The sequence below is a fragment of the Bos mutus genome, chromosome 2 (assembly GCF_027580195.1).
Source record: "Bos mutus isolate GX-2022 chromosome 2, NWIPB_WYAK_1.1, whole genome shotgun sequence".
Classification (NCBI taxonomy): Eukaryota; Metazoa; Chordata; class Mammalia; order Artiodactyla; family Bovidae; genus Bos; species Bos mutus.
This window is the reverse complement of record NC_091618.1, coordinates 126238789-126251029: the sequence shown is the minus strand read 5'-3', so window position 1 is coordinate 126251029 and position 12241 is coordinate 126238789.

The window sequence follows — 12241 nt, the reverse complement described above, 5'->3', positions numbered from 1 at the left end:
CCCACTCCAGTGCTCTTGCCTGGAAAATCCCATGGATGGAGGAGCCTGGTAGGCTGCAGTCCATGGGGTCGCTAAGAGTTGGACACAACTGAGTGACTTCACTTTCACTTTTCACTTTCATGCATTGGAGAAGGAAATGGCAACCCACTCCAGTGTTCTTGCCTGGAGAATCCCAGGGACAGGGGAGCCTGGTGGGCTGCCGTCTGTGGGGTCACACAGAGCCGGACACGACTGAAGTGACTTAGCAGCAGCAGCAGCAGCAGCTAGGCTTGTCATAGCTTTTCTTTTAAGGAGTAAGCATCTTAATTTCATGGCTGTAGTCACCGTCCACAGGATTTTGGAGCCCAAGAAAATAAAGTCTGTCATTGTTTCCATTTTTTTCCCCATCTATTTGGCATGAAGTGATGGAACTGGATGTCATGATCTTTGTATTTTTGAATGCTGAGTTTTAAGCTATCTTTTTCACTCTCCTCTTTCACCATCAAGAGGGATCAAATCCCACCAGGGAATTCCCAAAACCTCTAATTCTTTTTTCCTTCAGCTTTATGATAAATTTAAATACTCATAATCAGATGATCTTTAAAAAATAAAGTCCACAAAGTCATGCATATTTTTATTTTTTCCTTGGAAAAAATGGCAAGAAAATGTCATTAATGACAAAACACAGCATTTGTATAATGTATGTATGTATAGGTCCTGAAATTTTTCCTTAGATACATGATTTAATCCTACTATTGTTTAGTACTATGTTACCTAAATGATTATTAAAGTATTTTCTTATAAAACATTATCTCCAAAAAATGAAAAAAATTATCTTGTGTCCCAAAAAGACATGGCTAGACATATGTCTACAAAACACAATTTTGCAGAAGAAATTTTAATATATAAAACTTTTTCTTGTTCTATTAAATAAACAGCTAAAACAATCTGATATATAACTCAAATAAAACATAAATTTATTCACATCACATTTTCTTTCCACTTACAGAAACACTCCACTTAACTACTTTATTAAGGAATATGTTAATCATTCACTTATTCATCATATAGATGTTGCCTCTTTGTAACAATATAGTTACTACATGTGGGTAATTTTACCCCATTTTACAGATGAAAAGAGTAAGTTTGGAGATGTTAAAGTATGCTCCCTTCAAGAGGTGGAGCCCAATTCCTCTTCCCTTGAATGTGGACTAGATCTCATGAATTACTTTCAAGGAATAGGATTAAAAAATTTTGTGACGGTGCAACTTTGTTGACTAGGTCATAAAAGGTGTCCTTTTGCTGTTCCAGATGGGAGGCCAGATGTCTTGAGGTGGGAACTTACAAGCTGCCCTGTGGAGAAGTCCACATAGTGAGAACCTGGGGCCTTTTCCTAACAGCCATGGGAGTGAGTCCTCTTCAAAGTGGCTCCTTCTTCCCAGTCAGGCCTTCAGATGCTAGCAGCTCCCGCCAACATCTAATCTGAAGAGAGACGCTGAGCCAGATACTATCCATCTAAGCTATGGTATAATTGTTAGATAATAAATATTTGTTGCTTTAAGCCAGTACATTTTGGGGATATTCAGCAATAGAAAACTAAGACAAAGAGTTTAGAGCAGATATGTAATTTGCTAAGGTCACAGAGCCAGGAAATGTAAGAGATGTGTCAGCCAGTCAACTATAGCTAATCATGTAATTTATTGTCGAACTGGGACACTTTAGAGAGTAACAGGGATAGTGATAATAATTATATTGGTACAACAGCTATATACTGGAACTATCTAGGGCAAACTGGGACATAGATTCACTCTATAGAGCCTATGCGCTTTACTGCAACAGAACATTGTCTTCTGTGTAAATTACTGGATACAGTGTGACTTACCCAACAATGGAAGTATAGCACAGGGAAGGTATAAAGCAGGTACTCCGACAGAGACTACTAGCTGTCTACCAAATAGTCGTTGTTCCTATTGGTAATACTCCCACACTGTGTGATGCAATAATGTGTCTAGCCAGAAAAAAAAAAAAAACCTGCATTTGCCACCTCCTTTATAGATGACCAGAAGACGTCAGCAGAAGTTATCAGGTGGAGCTACTCAAGAAACCACTTAGAAGAGGGCTAGCTTAACTATCAGGAGCCCTTTTTCCTTCTCAGTTTCTTTCCTGCTGACACTTGGGACATGGATATGGTGGTTGTAGCTGCAGCAGCCTCATTGCAAACATGAGGAGGCATACTTGGTAATGAAGGTCATGATTTAAGAATAACAGAGCAGAAAGTCTGGGCTTCTGCAAACCAGGGACCCACTGTTTCTGTCTTAGTAAATTTTTCTCTTATGTGAAAGAAAAAATATGCCTCTATCTTTGTTTAAGTAGATATTACAAGGGTTTTCAGTTATACCTTGATTAACCTAATCCTAACTGATATACCCACCTTAATTCCTCAAGCAATAGATTTAAGTTTTGAGCACCAAACATTTGTATACTTACTCTGTCTTAATAGAAATTGTTCTCAATATATTGAACACCCTTCCTACTTTTTAAAGTAGCTAAAATAAAAGCACTGACAGTTTTCTTGATGATACAAGGTTATTATTATTTATAGAAAGGAGAGTCAGCTCACTTTTTAGTGCCTAATAGAAAATCCTATGGATGGAGGAGCCTGGTGGGCTACAGTCCATGGGGTCACTAAGAGTTGGACACAACTGAGTGACTTCACTTTCACTTTTCACTTGCATGCATTGGAGAAGGAAATGGCAACCCACTCCATTGTTCTTGCCTAGAGAATCCCAGGGACGGGGGAGCCTGGTGGGCTGCCATCTATGGGGTCTCACAGAGTCGGACACGACTGAAGTGACTTAGCAGCAGCAGCAGCAGAGTTTTATATGCCCCATGGAAGCTCATTCAACTATTTGTATTAAATAAACCAGGTATGAATTAAGTCTGCTAAGTGATACTCTTAGATGGGTTAGTTTGTTCCTTTTAAATGAGTCATTAGAGGGTTTTTTTCTTCTAAACTCTCTACTCTTACTTCTTCTTAAAACTTGAAAATTAATTAAAGATTTCCACCTGACAATCATTATGACAGGGGATTTTCATGATACGTTAAATATCTGGATTTAATAGGAAATTATTACATTCAGAAAGGAGTTAGATGCAGAGCTCTTAACCACATAATTGTATTAGGTTTAGCTCATAAAAATATAAAAGAATTAAATAAAAGGTTTGGTGCATATTCAGCATTTTTGTGAAGCAGAACAGCATTTCCATAGTTTTTCTTTTGAGTTCTGAAAAAGTAAATTAATAATATTATGTAATTATTAATAGTAAATTAATACTATTATAGGCAGAAATAAGATACTCTAAGAAACTGAATTAACTTTTTTATTCTATTTCAAGTTAGTTATTCTATTTCAGTTCAGAATATCCTTATCATTAAGTAAACAACATTTTTGAACAGTGATTGTAATAAAATGCTTCCATTAGAGAATAAATATTTTCATACATGTAAAATGTCTAGGATAAATACATGGAAGAAAGCTTCAAGGACAACCTAACAATTACATCTGACCCAAAATGCAATAGTAAATGACATTCACAAAAAGAATTCAAGCTAAGGCTGGATGATCATTTGATAGGGATATAATAGACCTTTCTATAAGTATGGAAATACTCTGTATCTATACTGTCTCTAATATTTATAATAGCTACATGTGGCTATTGAGCACTTGAAATATGGCTAGTATCACTGAGAAGGTAAATTTCAAATTGTATTTAATTTTAATAGCCACATGTGGCTAGTGACTCTCAAACTGGATGATATAGTTTTAGATGGTATTCATGGGGGGTGAAAGAATTAATTTTGATGGATTCTAAACTCCCTCCCACCTTTATATCACCATAGCTGCAAAAACATGCAATTAAACTTTATTTCTTCTCCATTGTCTTCTCTGTTCAGCACCAAATTATCCCTGTTTCTAATATCTAAAATTAACCAAGGAATTAATTTAATCATCACAGAACTATAATGTGCCAAATGCAGTGAGGGAAAAAAAACACAAGAGAATCTGCTCTGGTATTAATTTGGGGGGGCATTAATATTTTTTACCTTCTCGATTTTCCTCTTACTACCCTATTTATTTAACCTATACGCTGAGCACATCATGAGAAATGCCGGGTTGGATGAGTTATGAGCCAAAATCAAGATAGGTGGGAGAAATCTCAGCAACCTCAGAAATGCAGATGATACCACTCATGGCAGAAAGCGAAGAGGAACTAAAGATCTTCTTAATGAGGGTGAAGGAGGAGAGTGAAAGAGCCGGCTTAAGACTAAATATTAAAAGAAACTAAGATCATGGCATCTAGCTCCATTCAGTTCAGTCGCTCAGTCACGTCTGACTCTTTGCGACCCCATGAATTGCAGCACGCCAGGCCTCCCTGTCCATCATCAACTCCGGGAGTTCAGTCAAACTCATGTCGATTGAGTCGGTAATTCCATCCAACCATCTCATCCTCTGTCGTCCCCTTCTCCTCCTGCCCACAATCCCTCCCAGCATCAGGGTCTTTTCCAATGAGTTAACTCTTCGCATGAGGTGGCCAAAGTACTGGAGTTTCAGCTTTAGCATCATTCCTTCCAAAGAAATCCCAGGGCTGATATCCTTCAGAATGGACTGGTTGGATCTCCTTGCAGTCCAAGGGACTCTCAAGAGTCTTCTCCAACACCACAGTTCAAAAGCATCAATTCTTCGGCACTCACTTTTCTTCACAGTCCAACTCTCACATCCGTACATGACCACTGGAAAAACCATAGCCTTGACTAGATGGACCTTTACTTCCTGGCAAATAGAAGGGGAAAAGGTGGAAGTAGAGAAAGATTTCCTCTTCTTGGGCTCCAAAATTACTACGGGCGGTGACTGCAGCCATGAAATCAGAAGACGATTGCTTCTTGGCAGGAAAACAACGACAAACTTAGTGTGCTGAAAAGCAGAGACATTACTCTGCAGACAAAGGTCCATATCAAGGCTATTATTTTCCTAGTGGTTATGTTCAGCTGTGAGAGCTGGACTGTAAAGAAGGCAGAACACCAAAGAATTGATGCCTTTGAACTGTGTGCTGGAGAAGACTCCTGAAAGTCCTTTGGATAGTCCCCCAAGGAGATGAAACCAGTCAATCTTAAAGGAGATCAACCCTGAATATTTACTGGAAGGACTGATGCTGAAGCTGAAGCTCCAATACTTTGGTTATCTGATGTTAACAGACGACTCACTAGAAAAGTCCCTGATGCCGGTAAAGATTGAGGCCAGGAGAAGAGGGTGTCAGAGGATGAGATGGCTGGACTGCATCACTGATGCAATGAACATGAACTTGGGCAAACTTCTGGAGATGGTGAGGGACAGGGAGGCCTGGTGTGCTGCAGTCTATGCAGTTGCAGAGAGTCAGACACACCTGGACGACTGAACAAGAACCTTCAATAACCCTTCTTTTCTGGACACCTCTCAAATATGATGTCCAGGTAGCAGCAGGCTGTGGACACCATATCTAAATGCAGGAACTCCCAGATTCACCAGAGATTTCTCTGCTTGGATAGAGTAAAGCCACGGGAATTGATGGGGTCATGCAGCAGAATAAGGGTTCTGATCAGATTCAAGTTGATTTTAAAGTGATATTATCTGCACATGTGAGATGTGAGCTATAAGGAATTCCTACTGTTGCCAGCCTCCTTCGCAGTGTTTCCCAGGATTCTCAAAGCAGCTTCAGCCTATATCGAGTTCTTAGTCTCGCTTGTACTCCTGCATCTGGTCTGTTCATTCATCCCTGCAGATAAACTATCTCAACCCAGATATGGAACATGCTCCCTTTCACATCGATTCCACAAAGCAACCTAAATGCAAGGTAGCAGGATTCTGTAAAAAGTTGGAGGGTAATAGTGGGATGTGCTGTGTTGCAGCTAAATATTAAAAAGCCCTGTTCCTTAAAGCCTTCAGCATTCCTACTGTGGGAATCTCTCCCAACCTGTGTCCCCTTCTCCAATTCCTGACTGCCTGTCATGTTAGTGCCCACATCTACCAGGCCCTTTTCTGTCTCTTTTCCTCATTCCCAAGCCCCTATTATTTCTTCACTCTGGTCCATGGCCATGTCTAAATTGCTCTCAATTTTTCCTTCAGAATAATTCAGACTTCTCTGCTCTACCCTAATTTTTCAGATGTCAGGGACCTATATTGCCAGATCCAAAATTTCAAATAAAAAACTAAGTATACAAAATGTTCTTACCCTAAAAAAAGGATTCTACTTCCAGATTTTGAAGTAAAATTTTCTTTTTCATGTGACTACATAACTGTATATTATAGTTTCAAAGAAGACTTGGCCATGGTCCTAAAGTCAATAAAAGACATTATGGGGACTAGAAGGTGAAACTCTTGAAGAGCATTTATCTTTTCATTAAATTATAGCCATAAACAATGAATTAGATAAGATTTTGTAAACAGGTATGAGACTCTCACAACCACTTACAATACTGTCTCCAATGAAAACAAGGTCATGAGCACTAGAAAATGGCATAACAGACACTGGGGGAAAAGCATATAAAAATGAAAGCTATATAGATTTAAAAAGTAACTAAAAATAGCTTGATCCATATCCCACCCCCTCTTCCCTCCCCTCTCCCGCTTCCTCTTCCAGCTCTGCTTCCTTCTTTTAGTTGTCTCCTCTCCTGTTTCAGGTTTCCCAGTTGACTAGAGAAGATAGCCACCTGTAACCTCAGGCTCTGTATCGTAATTTAGCAATTCCATTCTAGCTAAAATCCCAGGATAGCAGCTCCAGGCAATGATTCGTTTGAGTTGGCTCTGTTTGTAATAATTGCTTACCCCTGAGCTGATCGCTGTGTTCAGTGGAGTGAGATATTAGGATTGGCCATGCCTGCGTCAAGTAATCACTTCTGTAGCAAGAATGTGGCACGACACTGTTGTAGATAGGAGGTTCTTAATGATTTAGGATGCAGGAACGGAAGTTGTACAAAGAAAGGGGTGCAGCCAAGCATGCCAATACAATGTATGCGGTTTGTTCCACGTAAATCTTAGTATTTATTACATCAAAGGGGAAAATACCCCCGCACAGGCCTCCAATTTTGACTTCTATTATTAATCAGTTATCTCAGTTATAAAATTTAAATATCCTATCAGTTTTTATTACCATTATATAAACCTGATTTTGTTAGTTTTAAACTATGTGTGAAAATTGTTTGCTCATTGGTGTAACATTTTTGTGGTGGTCAAAAGGCAATGTTGGCTTAAAACTTTTTCTGGTATAATGAATGATAAATTTGTTTTTAGACACTGTGAATACTATGTCAATCTAACAAGCCATTTCCCCAGTTAATCTGAGTTGTGTGGCTGTGGTAGTCTTAACAGTGTGTCTTGGCTTCACCACACTTTGGTTGCCACCGTATTTAGAGACTATTTTAGCCTTGACAGAAAAACATTATTTTTATAGGAATTTTATTGGCTAGAAAGCATGATTTGTGTTATTTTCTACTCATGTTGCCTTGGTATATAGAAATTAAAAACCTGCTGCTATTATCACAAATTTTTACTAAATGTGCTTCATGCGATAGGGTGAAAGACAAGCTTTTGCTGGGTTAAGTCACAGAGATTTGTGAACTAATTTTATAGTTTACAAAATCTATAATATAATCTGAAATATATCCTAGCCAATCCTGATAAATATAAATGTGTTAAGTTTCAAGGTATAATTTATAAATAAAAAGATTCTTACTATAATTAGACAAATACTATATACTTTACCTTATTACAATATGTATAATTTATGTTCTAGGCAAACATACATATGTCTGTGTGATTTCCTAAGAGTGATGGTTAAGTCTGCCTTTTTCCCAAGAGAAATAGGGAAAAATCATAATTTGGTGAGTGTCAAGAAAGCTGTCAAACTTAAGAATCATCAACACCAACTTTCTGTAGGTATCTATGATTTTTTTTTTTCTTACTGTATTTCAGTGATTTAAGTTTCACAAACAGCTCCTATAAAAGGGAAGCTTCTGAATATAAGTTATATTACTATATAAGAAGTTGGGGTTTTCACAGGTTATTTCACATCTACTGGGGCTTCCCAGGTGGTACGAATGGTAAAGAACCCACCTGCCGGTGCAGGAGACTTAAGAGACATGGGTTTGATCCCTGGGTCAAGAAGATTCCCTGGAGGAGGGCATGGCAATCCACTCCTGTATTCTTCCCATGAACAGAGGAGCCTGGAAGGCTACGGTCCATGGGCTCTCACAGAATCAGACATGACTGAAGAGACTTAGCACATGGAAAAGAAAATACAGGTTGGACTCACCAAAGGATCCAGGGAGATGGCATTTGTTGAAAGCTTTATGGATTTCCATCACCTTCTGAGAACAAAAGGGAACCACAAGAAGACTGAATTTGACTACATCTGCCACTGAGAAGCAGCGATCTCAGAAACTAAAATATCAGTGGTGTGATACTCTTTCTCTTCAATTAAATAATATTTCTTTCATACTTTAATTCCTTGGTTTTCAAATGTTTCCTGGCAGTGGAACCCATTCTTCCAATGATACATTAGCAGAAATCACAAATACAAGATGGATAAAAGCAGGACCCAGACACTCGGAACATCACCATCCAGCACAACATAATAAAGCTATGGCTTTAAAGATACACCTGTTAAAGTTCATGACACTCCTATCAAGGGTTGTACACATGAGTAGAAAACTCAGCTTTCTCTTTCTAGCAGATTCACATTTCATCTTTCTAGAGCTTCAGGATATTCACCTGCAGTTGGTCTTGTTCTTCATTCAAATAACCTTCCTGAGCATCTGCCTTTCCTATTTTCCTGCCTCCTCTTTTCACAGTGCTCAAAGAAACTTGCATACTCTTTTTCTCTTTCTGCCTCAGTTTTGCAGCCTTTAAAAGAATACCTACCCTCTTATTTCAAGACTTTAGCCCATATCAATTTTATCAGGCAAATGGGGAAGCATAAAAATAAACTTCTTGGTTTCTATTTTATGTTCTCTCTCTATATATATATATTTAGTCTTTTTATGCAAACATTAAGAAAAGCTTCTGTCTGTACCTGGCCATTGCATGTGGCAATGCAAATGTACTTTGCACAGATGCAGGAGCACCATTTGCAGGGGTGATGCACAGTTATGTGGCCACCTGCCTCAGGCCTGCTATGTGCTGAGAGAAATCTCACTAGGATATTCTCCCAAAGGACGGTCTGAAGTTCACCTTCATCTGGGGTCTTCATGTGAAAAGTGTGATCAGAATCCCAAGCCAGGCACTAAATCAGAATTTCTGGAGAGGGAACTTTGCATGTGCCTTGTTAACGATTTCCTTTGGGAGTTTTAGTTACCTGTTAATAAATAACAATCCTCCCCTCACCCCCAAACACAGTGGCTTAAAGCAGTGATTTTTTTTTTCTTTTTTGGCCACACCAAGCAGCATGGGGATCTTAGTTCCCCAATTAGGGATCTAACCCGTGCATCCTGCAGTGGAAGCAAGGAGTCTTAACCACTGGACTGCCAGGGAAATCCCAGCAATGATTTATTACTTCACATGATTCTAGGTGGGTTGACTGGCAGTTTCTCCTGGGCTCACTCTTGCAACATCTTTCTAGACTGGAAGGTCCAAAATGGCCTCACTCACATATTTGTCAGTTGGTGTTGGCTGTCAGTGGGGTGCCTCAGTTCTCTTTTTTGTGGTTTCTCATCCTTCACTTGCCTCCTGATACCAGAGGTGGCTTCCTTACAAGTGGCATTCTCAAGGCAGTGTTCCAAGAGGGCAAAGGTGGAAACCGAAAGCTCTCAGGAAACCTAGACTTTATTGACACATCACTTCTGCCATATTCTATTAGTCAAAGCAAGTTACAAGGTCAGACCAGGTTCAAAGTATGGGAAACTGATTCCTTTTCTTGACTGAAAGAGATACAAAGCATTTACAGCTATATTTCCCAACATACTATAGTGTATAATACTTTCAGCCCTCATCATCCTGTCTGTGGAAATGGAAACCTCTGAAATACGGTATTTGTGAGTTTCTTTTAATGTTTATTTACTTTTAGCTGTGCTGGGTCTTCATGGCTCCGCAGGCTTTTCTCTAGTTGCAGCAAGCAGGTGCTACTCTGAGGTTGTGATGCATGAGCTTCTCATTCTGGTGGCTTCTCGTTGCAGAGCACACGCTCTAGGCTGCAGGGCTTTGGTCGTTGCAACACGTAGGCTCAGTAGTTGTGGTTCCTGGGCTCTAACGCAGAGACTCAGTGGTTACGCTGCAGGGGTTTAGTTGCCCCAAGACATGTAGGATGTTCCCAGATCACAGACCAAACCCATGTTGGATCAAACCTGTGTCTTCTGCATTGGCAGGCAGAATCTTTAACACTGGGCCACAAGAGAAGCCCCTGTAGGCTTTCCTTTTAAATGGAAGTTTCTGCCTTCATTTGATAGAAAAAAGCTGGTTTTCTTTCAGGTCCTGAAACTAAGATTGTCAAAAAAAGTTGTATCTACACTTACATTTTCAATCTACTCAAAATCAACCATGGGATTATTTTTTAAAAATAATTAATACAACAAGATTGCTTATTTTCACAGCTATTTTATCCAGACTTTTCTGATCAATTATTTTCCAAATTAAAAACAAAAAGGTCAGAATTGGGTAATGTAAGTTTAGTTTACTCTTCTACCAAAGCTAATCTTCAGTGATTTTGGTAACAAGTAGACTTAGTTAAAAATGACAAAATTATAGAACAGAATACAGAAGGATTGACGACAACCTGAGAAATTAGGTATGGGGTGTAAGATTAAAGGACCGTTCCAGGAGGAAGGACTGGGTTGTCAGCTTTGCCTACAGTTGAAAGCCTGTTGTGAGTCAGTGACAGAGGCAATGTAGCCATCCAATCCACACCCACATCTCTGTTCAAAAATGTGCTACTTTATTTGCAAACTACAGGCAGTATTGAGAAAACGGATCTAAAATGTATTCTTGGAAAGTGTTCTCTGAGGGGGCTTAAGTAGCAGTAATTGTTAAGAAAAAATACCAACCTCTTAGTGCCATGGCAGAACAAACCACAAAAATGTCTTTTAATCAAATAATGGAAAACATACTATTACAAACCCTTGAATGTGTCGGCTGCAAAGTGTTCTATATATTGTGCCATATTTAACATTTGCTTTGGAAATTTTTTTCTTCTGGTTTAGACTGGAGGAAAAGTTTGCCAAGGTTTGTGTCTCCCTGAATCAGCAAGTAAATTTCCCATTACTCTTCCAGTTGGGTGAGTCATCAGCCCGGCTTAGGGAAGTCACAGTCCTGGCTGTCTGGGTGGGATGAGAAATAACATTACAGTCAATCAGTCTAGACAGTCACTTGGCCATTTATGGTATCATTTCCCCTTTACTACTGAGAACCTAGAGAGCAAAGAGACGCTCCTGGGAATATGCGTAGGGTTACCAGATTTAGCAAATAAGAATACAGGATGCTCAGTTGAATTTAGATTTCAAGATAAACAATGAATACTTTTTTTAGTATATGTATGCTCCATGAAATATTCGTAACCTACTTTCACTTGAAAAAAAAAAATACATTGCTTATCTGAAATTCACATTAACTAGGCATCGTATATTTTATCTGGCAAACCTACAAACATGGATCTCACTTCATATCATCTGCAGAATGTCAGAGAGATGAAAGTCTGTTTCTTGAGTTTTTGAGAAGAAAAGTCAAGCTATTTTTCTTTCATCTTTTATTAATCATGTAATTACTACCTAATATCATAGAAAGAAAAAAAATTATCAAATACAAGAATTCTTTTGAGCAGTAATCCTCAGACTTTAATGTACATATAGGCCATGTGGGGATCTTGGAAAAATTCAGATACTAACTCTAACCTGAGGGGGCCTGACATTCTGCATTTCTAACAAGTTCCCAGATGACAGCAGTGCTGTTGGCCCCTGGACCACATTTTTCAGTGACAACGTTTTCAGTGTTTCTCAGACTTTGCTGCACATTAGAATCACCCAAGGAATTTTCAAAATTCTTGATGCCCAAACTGTGTCCCATTCAAATTAGATGTGAATTGCAGGGAAGTGGGAGACAGGATTCAGTATTTTTTAAAGCTCCTCAGTTGCTTCCAGTGTACAGCCAGTGTTGAGAACTGCTGTCTTTGATGAGTTCACTTTGATGCTGGATAAGGTTTGTTATCACCTACCTGGCGGACTACATTCCACCAGGTCATAAAG